Consider the following 13,130-nt stretch of genomic DNA (forward strand, 5'->3'; position numbering starts at 1 on the left):
CTTTTCTACATTTTCTAGAAGCGCAAAGATTTGTTGCCACTAGAGGGTGCTTGACTAGACATTGAGTTGAATAGTTAAGAAATGCTCTACGACAGCGGTCCACAATCTTTTTCTCATTCATTCATTCATTCATTTTCTGAACCACTTTATCCTCACTAGGGTCACAGGGGGTGCTGGAGCCTATCCCAGGTGACTCCAGGGACCCCTTGAATTGGTGACTAGCCAATCACAGAGCACGAGGAGACAAACAACCATTCACGCTCGCACTCATAGCTAGAAGCAATTTCGATTGTCCAACTAGCCTAGCATGCATATTTTTGGAATGTGGGAGCAAACCATATTACCCAGAGAAAACCCACACAGGCCCGGGGAGAGCATAAAAACTTCACACAACCTGGATTTGAACCCAAAACCCCAGAACTGTGAGGCTGACATGCTAACCACTCAACCGACGGGCCACACCTAAGTCCAAGCATAATAGCAATTATTTATTATTATTATTATTTATTTACATGGCCGCGATAATTGAAATATCGCGAAGTAGGGTCACCCCTTTAAAAAAATATATTTTATTTTTTTACTTCAGTGCTGAGTGCTAGTACCAAGAGTGGAACTCCACGCTAAAACTTGTAAGCGGAAGCCACTTTTGCTACTAGGACTGAAGTTAAATAAAAAATAAAAAAAATAATAGCAGAAGAAAATTACAAAGTAGTGAATTTGCGATAAGTGAAGTCGCGATAATCGAGGGATTACTGCATTCCCCCACATTTGTTGCACTCTTTTGATCTGTTTATTCCTGGTGTTGCATTAGCGTGTCCTCTCAGCGAAATGACTTGATGCTAATTTGATGTTGCCGTGTTGCCACTCGGGGTCGAAATTGAAACAGCTGCTTGCGTTGCTCCACTCCAGCTGCTGCCAAATTGTCCCGCCATTAAGCTATTATCCGTTTACGAGCAGAGCCCAGCGAGGTGCTTCGCGGACCGCTGATCTCCGCCCGTTCTATTACGGCTCGTTATGCCGCGTTCTTACGATGCGGCTTTCGCCCGCCTCGTAATGCAATTACCACGGGTGCGCTATTTGGCTACACGGGCGGGTCAGGGCTTGTGCGTTGTTTGCACGTGGCGTGCTTTTCGCTTTACTCGTCAGCGCGCAGGTAAGTCACCAAATCATCTTTGTGACTTGGAATTTGAAACGAAACGGCCGTTTGTAACGAATGGATTTAAAAAAAATGCACGCGTCCTATCCAAAACAAACAGAAATTTGAATCACGCTAGCTTAATGCTAACAGAGCATGAAGAATACTATAGACAGGCTAATAAATATTACCATTGTGGTGGTGTTATACAGAAATTTAATGAATACAACCAGTGTAACAATAAGCTAACAGACAATATAATATTTATCTTTATGTTCTGTTTTATTTCTTCTTTTTGCTCCATCTATATCCGTATTTTTGCTCAAATAAGCGTCGTCAATGGCACTAAAAGATGAGCAGCCACAGCCAGTGGAAGGGAATTGGACATGTAACATTGTCAATGGTAGGCAATGGGTAAATTTTGCCTGACTTCTTTGTCATTTTAGGCTAACTGTAAATTTTGGATCATTTTCAGGGATTGGTTCCTGTGTTTGGTCGCTTTCTGCTGATTTTTGGCCATTTCCAGGCAACATTTTGTTGCTTTTGGGGCATTTTAATCTTCCTTGCCAACTCATTTGCTGCCATCGACGGCGCCATTTCGACTTCAGAGGGCAAAATGGGACTGCGGACTCGAAATTACAGTAGAACGCAAGTCACAAAATTCTGGTTTTACGCCACCGGTGTAAAAAAATGTATTTGATTTAGCACTAATGAACTACAAAGTGCCGGTCAGGCAGAACAACCCCATACCTACGTTTGAAACACTTCATTTTGAGTCTTTAATAAGCTTAACCTACAAAATGTTTTGTAACATGGAAGACAAAACCATACCTGTCAACCTCGGCCAATCGCTCCCCTTATTACTGATTGCAATTCCCCTTATTAAGCTTGCAAATGCAATGCGGCACATTTTTACTCACTTAAAAGTCTAAAATAAAAGTGGACACGGTGCCCAATCAGTATGCACTAAATTCAAGATTCTGCAGATGTCGCTGTATGACGCTGACAGCTTTGACTGTCTGGGTACATTACTTGCTGACGCGCTATATTTATATCGTGAAAAAGGGGAATTCACGTTCGCATATCATGGTTAAAGCAGGTACTCGGACGTTTGGTCGCCGGACGTTTGGTCGCCCGGACGTTTGGTCGTCTGGACGTTTGGTCGCCCGGACGCTTGGTCGCCCGGATGTTTGGTCGCCCGGACGTTGGGTCGCCCGGATGTTTGGTCGCCCGGACGTTTGGTCGCCCGGACGTTTGGTCGCCCGGACGTTTGGTCGACGGACGTTTGGTCGACGGACGTTTGACAGCATGACAGAGAGTTTACTGATGAAACCAGCTCTCAAAATAATATTCATGAGAGAGTTTAATATCTAAATATCTACTGTTGAAACCAGCTCTCAAAATTATATTCACCCGGGCGACCAAACGTCCGGTCACGGTTAAAGCATGACAATATTAGCAGTCGACGATGACGTTTTCGTCTGCTACCGGCGACCGAGACGATCCCAATTAGAGTCCAAATGGGTAAAACGAGATCGGTTTGACTTGAAAAATAATAATTTTCCCATACAAAAGTTGTTATACGGCATACACAATTTGAAATAATCAAAAAAATGTATAAGATACGGGCAAAACGTACAAGTTGAAACGTATGCAAAACACCAACGAACAGACCAAACGTGAGAGAGAGTGCTAGCTAGATTAGCTAACCTCAACATCCTCACGCAAAACACATTGATCTCATTTGGAAAAGGAGATTGGAAGCAAAACCGGCTTCACATAAAATCCCAACTGTGTTAGCAATTCCTTTAGCGTGTAGCGTCATGATTTATTGGACTGGGACGCTCTCCTGCGTTTGTTTTTAGCGCTGCTTTAGTTATTATTCTACTCCCTCAAAAAGGTCGAGCGCAAAAAGGTGTTACATTGCGAGAAGACATCTGCCTTTTGTTATGACAGTACTGACTTAGCTGTAAACAGCTAAAGCAGTTAGCGGCTGGCGAGAATTGGAAACATTCGCCCAATGCGTGTTTCTGATTAAGGAGTCGTATTGAACCGCGCCGTAGATCACGTCGTAGTACGCACGCATTAAAAAAATGGTTTTGTAATAGTTTGGCGCCTGTGGAAAAATTACTTGAGGCTAAAGTTGCATCAGGCAAAATGGGAAAATGGGTTTTAAAAGTTACATTAACAGGAAAATAAAAGAAAATGCGGTTGTGGTATGTCAGCATATCAGAATGGAATTATTCACATTATAAATCGGGGCATGTATTTCATTTTTTAAATTGTTTTAGGTCCAATGTTTTGTGATACATACTAGCGTTAGCATTTAGCTACATAGACCTCAGCATACCTCAGCCAGTTGAACTTTGTATTATAAGCACATTTTCATTCATTTTTGGCTTTTTATCAAGGGCCTACAAAACCCCAAATACATAATTTTGTCAAAATCACTTTTGTGAGATACATTTTACGGAGAAGTTGATACTTTTTGGCACATATTGACCAAGCTTGTGTAGTCAAAATTTGGTTGGATTGGATAGAATGTATGGAAATGGATTCAATGGACAAAATGTGTATTTTTAACAGTCAGTTAGCCATTAGCCTTCTGTTCATTTTGCATAATTTCCTTGCCATTTTGGGTCGCTTTATACTCAATTTTTGGGCATTTTTGGGCTACTTTCTGTTGCTTTAGTGACATTTTAAGCTTCCTTGTTAACTCATTGGCCGCCATTGAAGTACAGTAACATACAACTCTCCAAATTCGGGTTTTACGACACCCACGTCAAAGCATTTGATTTGAAATAGGTCACCAAAAATCATAAAGAATCAGTAAAAGAAATCTGATGCAACAAAAAGGGGGAAAAAAAATCATGTTGGCCAGCGTTATTTTCTCGCCTCCCAGTTCAAATTGGGTTGTCTATCCGCCACGTTCGTGTGTGTGCGCTTGTGTGTGTGTAATATTTACGACTCCGCTCTGGCTAGACACTCCGTTATGACTCGCACTATGCATTATTTAAAAATCTGACGGGTTGTTTTCAAGTTTTTCCAACTTTTTTTTTCTTTCTACCACTCCTACTCGTTTTCATGCGGGTGCCAAAGTGTTAGCATTTGGTGGGGAAATCACAGGCGTTCTACGTGTGTGGCAAAGACTCACATTTGGATTCAGTTTTTCTCTTTTTTTTTGGGCTGCAGTGCCGTCACACCCACACATTTTTGAACGTTCGATCACCCAGCGAGCTGAAACAAAGCCCGGATCTGTCGTTCTGTCGCAATCGTCTACTGGATGGAAGACTTTGCTAAATAGTTTTAGCTCCCGGCGTCATTACATTTTTCTTCACAGAACATCACCAGGTCGCTGCCGACCCTCCCAGTCAAAAAGGATTGGGCGTCAGTCGCCGTCGATGGGGGTGAAATGTCATCGCGAATCCGCGGTAAAGAAAGAAAAAAGTCTTTTTTTTCTCGAAAAGTATACATCATGGCGTTGTTTTCCGTTTCTTTTTCAGTCGCTGCCATGATTTGATCGCACATTCAATATTATGTTGACGACTTATTGATCATGTATTAATTATGTATCTGTTTGTGCACTTCCCTACTTACTTATATATTGCTTATATATTGATTATTATTATAATAATTATTATTATAATTATAATTATAATTATATTATTATCATTATCATTATTATTATTATTATTATTATTATTATTATTATTATTATTATTATTATTATTATTATTATTAACATTATTATTATTATTAACAATATTATTAACCTGATTTTTAACCTGATTATTAACATTATTATTATTAACATTATTATTAACATTATTATTAACCTATTATTAACATTATTATTAACCTTATTATTAACATTATTATTAACCTTATTATGAACCTTATTATTAACATTATTATTAACATTATTATTAATATTATTATTAACATTATTATTATTATGTATTGATTATTGATTATTATTATTATTATCATCATTATATTATTATCATTATTATTATTAACATTATTATTATTAACATTATTATTAACCTGATTATTAACATTATTATTATTAACATTATTATTAACCTATCATTAACATTATTATTAACCTTATTATTAACATTATTATTAACATTGTTATTAACATTATTATTAACATTATTATTAAAATTATTATTAATATTATTATTAACATTATTATTATTATTATTATTTATTGATTATTTATCTGTTCATTTGTTGTTGTTACTTGTGCACTTCCCTGCTTATGTTGACGAATTAATTAATTAATGATTGATTATTTATTTGCCTGTTTGTTGGTTGTTGTTATCTGCGCAATTCATGGTGAAAAATCTCATACTTGTATAATGACAATAAAATCATTCAATTCAATTCAATACATTTCTTGACCTAATTTGCATTTGATTAAACCAACAGAGGCGTCCGATCATTTTGCCTGACCCGATTTTATTCGCGAAAGGATCCATTTGGAGCGTCAAGTTGAAGATTGGACTTTGAGACGGTGGTGTGGACGGCGAACCCGAGCGCAAAAGTGACCTTGAAAGGAGCTCGTTTTTCTCGGCCGTGAAATATTTTCCCTCTCCTCGCCGTCCATCACTGTCATAAGCTGCTTATCGATCAGAGGGCAACGCGTCTCGTGTTCACGCTCGTCTCCGGATGACTCGACCCAACGCCCCCCCCACCCCGTCCGTCTTTTGGGAACTTCAACGGAACTGGACCTGACACAACTTTTCAAGGTTGTTTGCTAGCGTCCGCTAGGTTTGCACTTGCTTTACGGTCACGGGCCACTCAAAATCAGGCAGAAGGCGGCCATTTTGGTCTTAATCCGTTCCGGGACTGAGATCGTATGTCGAGATTCTCGTAACTCGAGCGGACGTTTCCCATTGAAATGAACTAAAAACAAATGAATTCGTTCCAACCCTCTGAAAAAACACCAAAAACAGGATTTTGGATGGGAAAAAAATGCTTAATTTCTTCTAATTCGCCATCTATTAACAAAGTAACACATAACTAGTGGTTTAATAGTACTAAAATGTGTTTAATATAACTAAAATTGGGCGGTGTTATGTGCACGAGTATACTTCATTACCCAGAAAGCCCTCTTTTTGCCCGTACATGCGCGTTGTGCGTTTCCTGGTCGAAACTCGTCTGAATGAATCGTTCGGTACTTGTAGATATCTGTTATACACGAAAGAGATGTGGCAAAATAGACAGTGTGCTACAATGATAAACAGCCTCTCATGTCATGGCCACCTGGCTTGGTCGCATCCCCAAAATTTGGATCATATCGCGGGCGAATTATTCGATCGAAATTTTCATCGTATCTTGAGCATCTCGTAGGTAGACCTGCTCATATGTAGAGGTACCACTGTATTTTGTATCTACAGTCTTCCCTCAATTATCGCGAATTCATTTCTTTGCGATTTTTCCTGCTATGAATTATTTTTGAAAAAAAACATTCATTTTTTTCTCTAAAAGTTCATAAAAATGTGAAAATCCACACTGAAACGGATGCTACTCTTGCTCCTAGCACTGGAGAAAAAAAAGGTAGCTATAATAGGGGTGACCCTACTTTGCGATTTTTCAATTATTGCGGTCATGACAGGTCTACATTAACCGCGATATTTGAGGGATTACAGTAGCCTCTCTTTTTGGACACCGAAGCGTGAAAACTACACACAAAAAATCTCATCTGGATCGATGCACTTGAGAAAATAGCGCCGCGTTGGCCTTCAAAAGCGGCGTGGCGACGCAAGCTAGCATCCGGAGTGACAATTCCACCCTCATTTGCTCCCGCGGCCTTTTCCTTTCATCCCACGTGACGGAGATGAGGAGATCAAAGCGCGTCCTCCGGGTCGTCCCTTCGGCCATTTTTACGCCGAGAAGGCGGCTAGCTTTTAAAGGACTTGTGACGAACGCGCCGCCGCCTTTGAAGCAGAAGCGGGCTCGCCTTTCACGCCGGCGTTCAAAAGAGGAGCGTCCGCACCATCCAGAGGTTGACGGAGCATCCGTGGAACGCAAACCGGAGCTTGGACGGCCATCTTGCTGACAATGCTTTGTCTCGGACAGTTTAAATCAGGGGTGTCGGACTCGGGTTGGTTCGCGGGACGCGTTAACGTCAACTCCATTTCATGTGGGCCGGACCATTTTAGATATAATATGTAGATTTTTTTTTTATAAATGGATTAAAATCCCTGAATATTCAGTTTTTTATAGATCTAAAACAATGTTTATTTTAGCTTTTTTTAAATATATTTTTAGATTTTACAAAATGATTTTTAGAACTAAAAACACAGAAAAAATGGATTAAAAAATGACAATTATTGATTTAAAAGGGGGGAAATTAGGAAATTTAATATACATCTATACTTTTCATTTTAATTTGATCCTAAAACAGAAAGTCGGCACTCATGATTTACTTTCCCGGGCCACACAAAATGATGCGGCGGGCCAGATTTGGCCCCCGGGCCGCCACTTTGACACATGTGGTTTAAATAGAAATCATCTGCAACGTTTTAAGGCCACTTTTTTATCATTTCTGGCTATATTTGTCCAATCCGATTGGACTGGGAGGACTCATTCCAGCGGGCTTTTAAAGCTCCTGTTTTGGCACCATTGTTGTCATCGGTAAATCAATTCCAGCATCCACTGCTTTAGGAGCAGATCATTCCACAATCAATCGGACACAATCAGCAGAAGTCTTGGCCGCGACTAATTGACCGTTGGTGCTCATTTTCACACAACACGGCGGAAACGCACGCCCAATCATTCCGTCAATGGTGGTGCCACAATCTGAACGCAAAACATTAAATGCAGTCGGACTGAGGCGGCTGCAAATGAAGTGAAATACGGGAAAAACTATTCACATACCTGTCAACCTCTGCCGATAACTGCCCTTATAAATGATTATGATTCCCCTTACAAACCCCCCAAAAAACCTTACAAACACCGTACGACTCGTACGAGTCGTACGGTGTTTGTAAGGTTTTTGGGGGTTTGTAAGGGGAATCATAATCATTTATAAGGGCAGTTATCGGCAGAGGTTGACAGGTATGATTCCATATTAGTAAGCATTGGGACTGAGAGAGAATAATCATTAAAAAAAATAGTAGCGACAGAGTGAAGTCAAAGTTTCCGAGCCATTGGCAGCGATAGAGCGAAAAGGCTAAAAGGATAAAAAGAAGCGGGTGATTGGACAACGAATTCGTCACGAGTAGGCGTCCAATCGGTTTGAAACGGATTGGCCGTCAATGGCGGTTGAACACGATCCCTCAATGCCAGCCTTCCCGCTTCAAACGGATATAGCGTCTATACTGCAATCCATAAACTAGGCTTGACTTTCAAATATTTTTTTCTTGTTCTATTTGCATTGAATCTGTGATTTTAAAATGTCTGCAAACAAAATCAAAAGGGGGATTTAGAGGTGTTTGAAAAAGCAAAATGGCGAAAACACTTAACAGACACGCACACAAAAAAAAAATCTCTATTTAACAAGCGTATCACTCTTTTAAGGCTTTCTCATCCCTTAGCTGGAATGAATTCCAATTCTACAAACACTCTCATTGTTTACGCCAATAATTTATCGGGACGGGCGGTGAGACGAATCACATGATGACTATCAGCAAAAAACAAAACAAAACGATTGACTTCAGAGGGAACAAAAAGCAAAGAGGGCCTAATTGCAGCTTGCAAGCCACTGGGATGAAGACGAGATATTTAAGTAATAAACATAGGCTAGCTTGGATAATTACTTTTGAAATGGACTCATTTATCTTCATCTGAAAGGAGTGCGGTTAAGACAGCTGTGTAAATCGGCTGCGGCATTCCTCTTAAGTTACAGGTGACATTGAAAGGATGTTTGGGTGTGTTTTAAAAACCTGAAAAGACTCATCCGGGTGGGGGGGGGGGGGGGTCTTTGGTGGCATTTGGCGGCCGATCCATTTGAAGTCCAAATCGCTTCTGGTTGGATGCACGTAGCATGCTAGCAGACTGGCAACATTCTGGGTGTGATGTCATCTTTGGTTTGGAGATTTTTGGTGGGTGGAGCCGAGGGATCTGAGAAAAAAAAGCATTATTAGCAATTATTAGCATTATTAGCAATGATTAGCATTATTAGAAATGATTAGCATAATTAGAAATGATTAGTATCATTAGAAATGATTAGCATTATTAGAAAGCATAGCATTATTAGAAATGATTAACATTATTAGAAATGATTAGCATTATTAGAAATGATTAGCATTATTAGAAATGATTAGCATTATTAGAAATGATTAGCATTATTAGAAATTATTAGCATTATTAGAAATTATTAGCATTATTAGAAATTATTAGCATTATTAGAAATTATTAGCATTATTAGAAATTATTAGCTTTATTAGAAATTATTAGCTTTATTATCATGATTAGAACTTATTAGCATTATTAGAAATTATTAGCATTATTAGCAATGATTAGCATTATTAGAAATGATTAGCATAATTAGAAATGATTAGTATCATTAGAAATGATTAGCATTATTAGAAAGCATAGCATTATTAGAAATGATTAACATTATTAGAAATGATTAGCATTATTAGAAATGATTAGCATTATTAGAAATGATTAGCATTATTAGAAATGATTAGCATTATTAGAAATGATTAGCATTATTAGAAATTATTAGCATTATTAGAAATTATTAGCATTATTAGAAATTATTAGCATTATTAGAAATTATTAGCATTATTAGAAATTATTAGCTTTATTAGAAATTATTAGCTTTATTATCAAGATTAGAACTTATTAGCATTATTAGAAATTATTAGCATTATTAGCAATGATTAGCATTATTAGAAATGATTAGCATAATTAGAAATGATTAGTATCATTAGAAATGATTAGCATTATTAGAAAGCATAGCATTATTAGAAATGATTAACATTATTAGAAATGATTAGCATTATTAGAAATGATTAGCATTATTAGAAATGATTAGCATTATTAGAAATTATTAACATTATTAGAAATTATTAGCATTATTAGAAATTATTAGCATTATTAGAAATTATTAGCTTTATTAGAAATTATTAGCTTTATTATCATGATTAGAACTTATTAGCATTATTAGAAATTATTAGCATTATTAGAAAGCATAGCATTATTAAGAAATCTCATCTCATTTTCTCAACTGCTTTATCCACATTAGGGTCGCGGAGGGTGCTGGAGCCAATCCCAGCTGTCTCTGGGCCACAGGCAGGGGACACCCTGAATCGGTGGCCAGCCAATCGCAGGGCACGAGGAGACAAAGGACAACCATGCACACTCACAACCATATCTAGGGGCAATATAGTGTCCAATTAGCCTAGCATGCATGTCTTTGGAATGAGGGAGGAAACCGGAGTACCCGGAGGAAACCCACTCAGGCCCAGAGGAACATGCAAACTCCACACAGGTGGACATGACCTGGATTTGAACCCAAAACCCCAGAACTGTGAGGCCGACGCGCTAACCACTCGCGCCACCGGGCGATTTATGTCATTGTGTCTATGGACTCATCTTGTCTGTGACATGCTAGCATGCTAGCAGACTGGCAAATTTTACAGTGCATTCTGGTTGTGATGTCATCTTCTGTTTGGAGATTGTTTTTGTGGGTGGGGCCAAGGCAGCTGAGAGGGGAAGCCTAATTAGAAAGCAATTTCATTCATTTCTGTCATTTTTTGGGGAACGGATTTGTGTACAAAATATGATCTCTGGCCATTTTAACCCTTTGGCTGCCCGATGCTGGGAGGATTTATGCTTCTGAAAAATGGCCTTTTATTTCTATATTCAGTCTTTTGCATCATTTTCTGATGTTGTGGAGATCATTTCCCAGCCAATTATACCAATATTAGCTTTCATATAGTAGTTATAAATATTTTTTCTCTTGAAAACTGAACAATTTTCAGAGTTTAAAAGCCAAAAAAAGTCCATAAAATGTGTGTCCGCACTCATCTTTTGTTGGTTAAGTGCGCATCAAAGGAAAAATAAAAATAAAAACTAAAGCTAGAGTTGACGATCAAAGAATAGAAGGAACTGTGTGTTTCAAAGTGAAATAAATATACATTTCGTGATGTATTTTTCGATATCACTGACGCAATTGTCTCTCGATGAGAGATGGGAATGAGCCGCTACGCTTGGCGTCGCCATGACGACCACCGAGCTGAAATCGCCACCGACCCCCCCGGGCGACGTGGATCGGACGCCTATATTTGTCAATGCCAGTGAATGAGTTATGAAAATCAACTCGTGATATTTTGAGATGATTTTGGTTGACTCCGCCCAAGTATGACTTTATCACGCGCTGAGATCAATTTGTTGGTTGAGTGAGTGGCAATTGAAAGGTCTCCAATTTTTGAAAACATCTCCACTCAATCATTCTGTTCACATCGGCAGAAAAATGAGTTCATCTCTGTCAAGTGGCTCGGAATCTTCATTTGAGAGAGGCTTACCGTTGTGGAAGGAAAAGTACAACGAGAAAAAATTGAAATGAAATTGAAATAAACAGAGATTAGAATTGCAAGAAATGACAGCGAGCGGAATTTTCTGTTCATCAAATTAAGAAGTTGCTGTTACTTTTCTTTTCTGATCCCACAAAAAACGTTTTTACATGCATCAAAAGGACACAATTGAAAATAACAGATCTTTTTCAAAGAGGCTTTACAGTTAAAACAAACAAGAAAAAGGGCAAAATAAATAAAAGACGAAAACAAAAACGTAGAATTAAGGATGGCATTTTAGAATATGTTATCTTTTGTTGAGCATTTTTTTGTATCCCTGTACCTGACAAATAATCCAAATTAGAAAAAAAAAAAAAATCAAACTAATACTCAAAGTAATTTCATTTCGGGAAAAAGGAAAACTAACAAAAATGAGAAAACCCACTTTAAAGTGTTATATTAAAGTGAATATAATATAACGAAAAAATGTAACCTGAATAAAGCAAAATTCAATTCAATTTTGGCAAATGTAGGTAAAAGGTAAAACTAAAAAAATATATACAGTTGTGTTGCTATGACTTCCAGTGGCACCTGATTAAAAAGTCAAAACAGGCACTCAATTGAAAAATCAAATCCAGCGATAAAGCTCTTCAAAAGGCGGAGCTTGAACTCATAAACACGCTTCGCTGCTACGCCATTCTCTTGATATAGATAGATTCACTTCACACAACTCAATTGAATTCCCTAACCACAGTTGGCTTGCTCATGTCTGCCAATACCCACTTGAAAATTCCCGTTTTTTTCCCCTGGACTATAAACGACTGGAGACAAAAGACTAAACTATAAAGGACTAAATTCACGTTGCAAAGTTGCACTCGTCAACAGTTCGGACAAACTTATTTGAATTCGGTGAGCATGGTGTGGAGCGTTGGCTTGCTCATGTCTGCCAATACCCGCTCGAAAATTCCCGTTTTTTTCCCCTGGACTATAAACGACTGGAGACAAAAGACTGAACTATAAAGAACTAAATTCACATTGCAAAGTTGCACTTGCCAACAGTTCGGACAAACTCAATTGAATTCGGCGGCTCATGTCTGCCAATACCCGCTTGAAAATTCCCGTTTTTTTCCCTGGACTATAAACGACTGGAGACAAAAGACTAAACTATAAAGAACTAAATTCACATTGCAAAGTTGCACTTGCCAACAGTTCAGACGAACTCATTTGAATTCGGCGAGCACAGTTGGGAACGTTGGCTTGCTCATGTCTGCCAATACCTGCTTGAAAATTCCCGTTTTTCCCCTGGACTATAAACGACTAGAGACAAAAGACTAAACTATAAAGAACTAAATTCACGTTGCAAAATTGCACTCGCCAACAGTTCGGACAAACTCAATTGAATTTGGCGGCTCATGTCTGCCAATACCCGCTTGAAAATTCCCCTTTTTTCCCTGGACTATAAACGACTGGAGACAAAAGACTGAACTATAAAGAACTAAATTCACATTGCAAAGTTG

The 13,130-nt window shown here is 38.4% G+C and overlaps 1 protein-coding gene across 2 annotated transcripts in view; it reads right to left on the minus strand.

Annotated features, from left to right (window-relative positions):
- The window catches only part of chd2 (chromodomain helicase DNA binding protein 2), a 106,939-nt gene that overhangs the window by 24,474 nt on the left and 69,335 nt on the right, over positions 1–13,130 (minus strand). Inside the window, exon 41 of one of the 2 annotated variants that reach the window (XR_013299629.1) lies at positions 9,034–9,211. The gene's annotated coding sequence lies outside the window, so the exon portion shown is untranslated. Of the gene's footprint in view, positions 1–8,723; positions 9,212–13,130 lie in introns of those variants that run through there. The other variant, XR_013299628.1, reaches the window with a different exon arrangement.

This window comes from Stigmatopora argus, chromosome 3 (assembly GCF_051989625.1).
Source record: "Stigmatopora argus isolate UIUO_Sarg chromosome 3, RoL_Sarg_1.0, whole genome shotgun sequence".
NCBI lineage: Eukaryota > Metazoa > Chordata > Actinopteri > Syngnathiformes > Syngnathidae > Stigmatopora > Stigmatopora argus.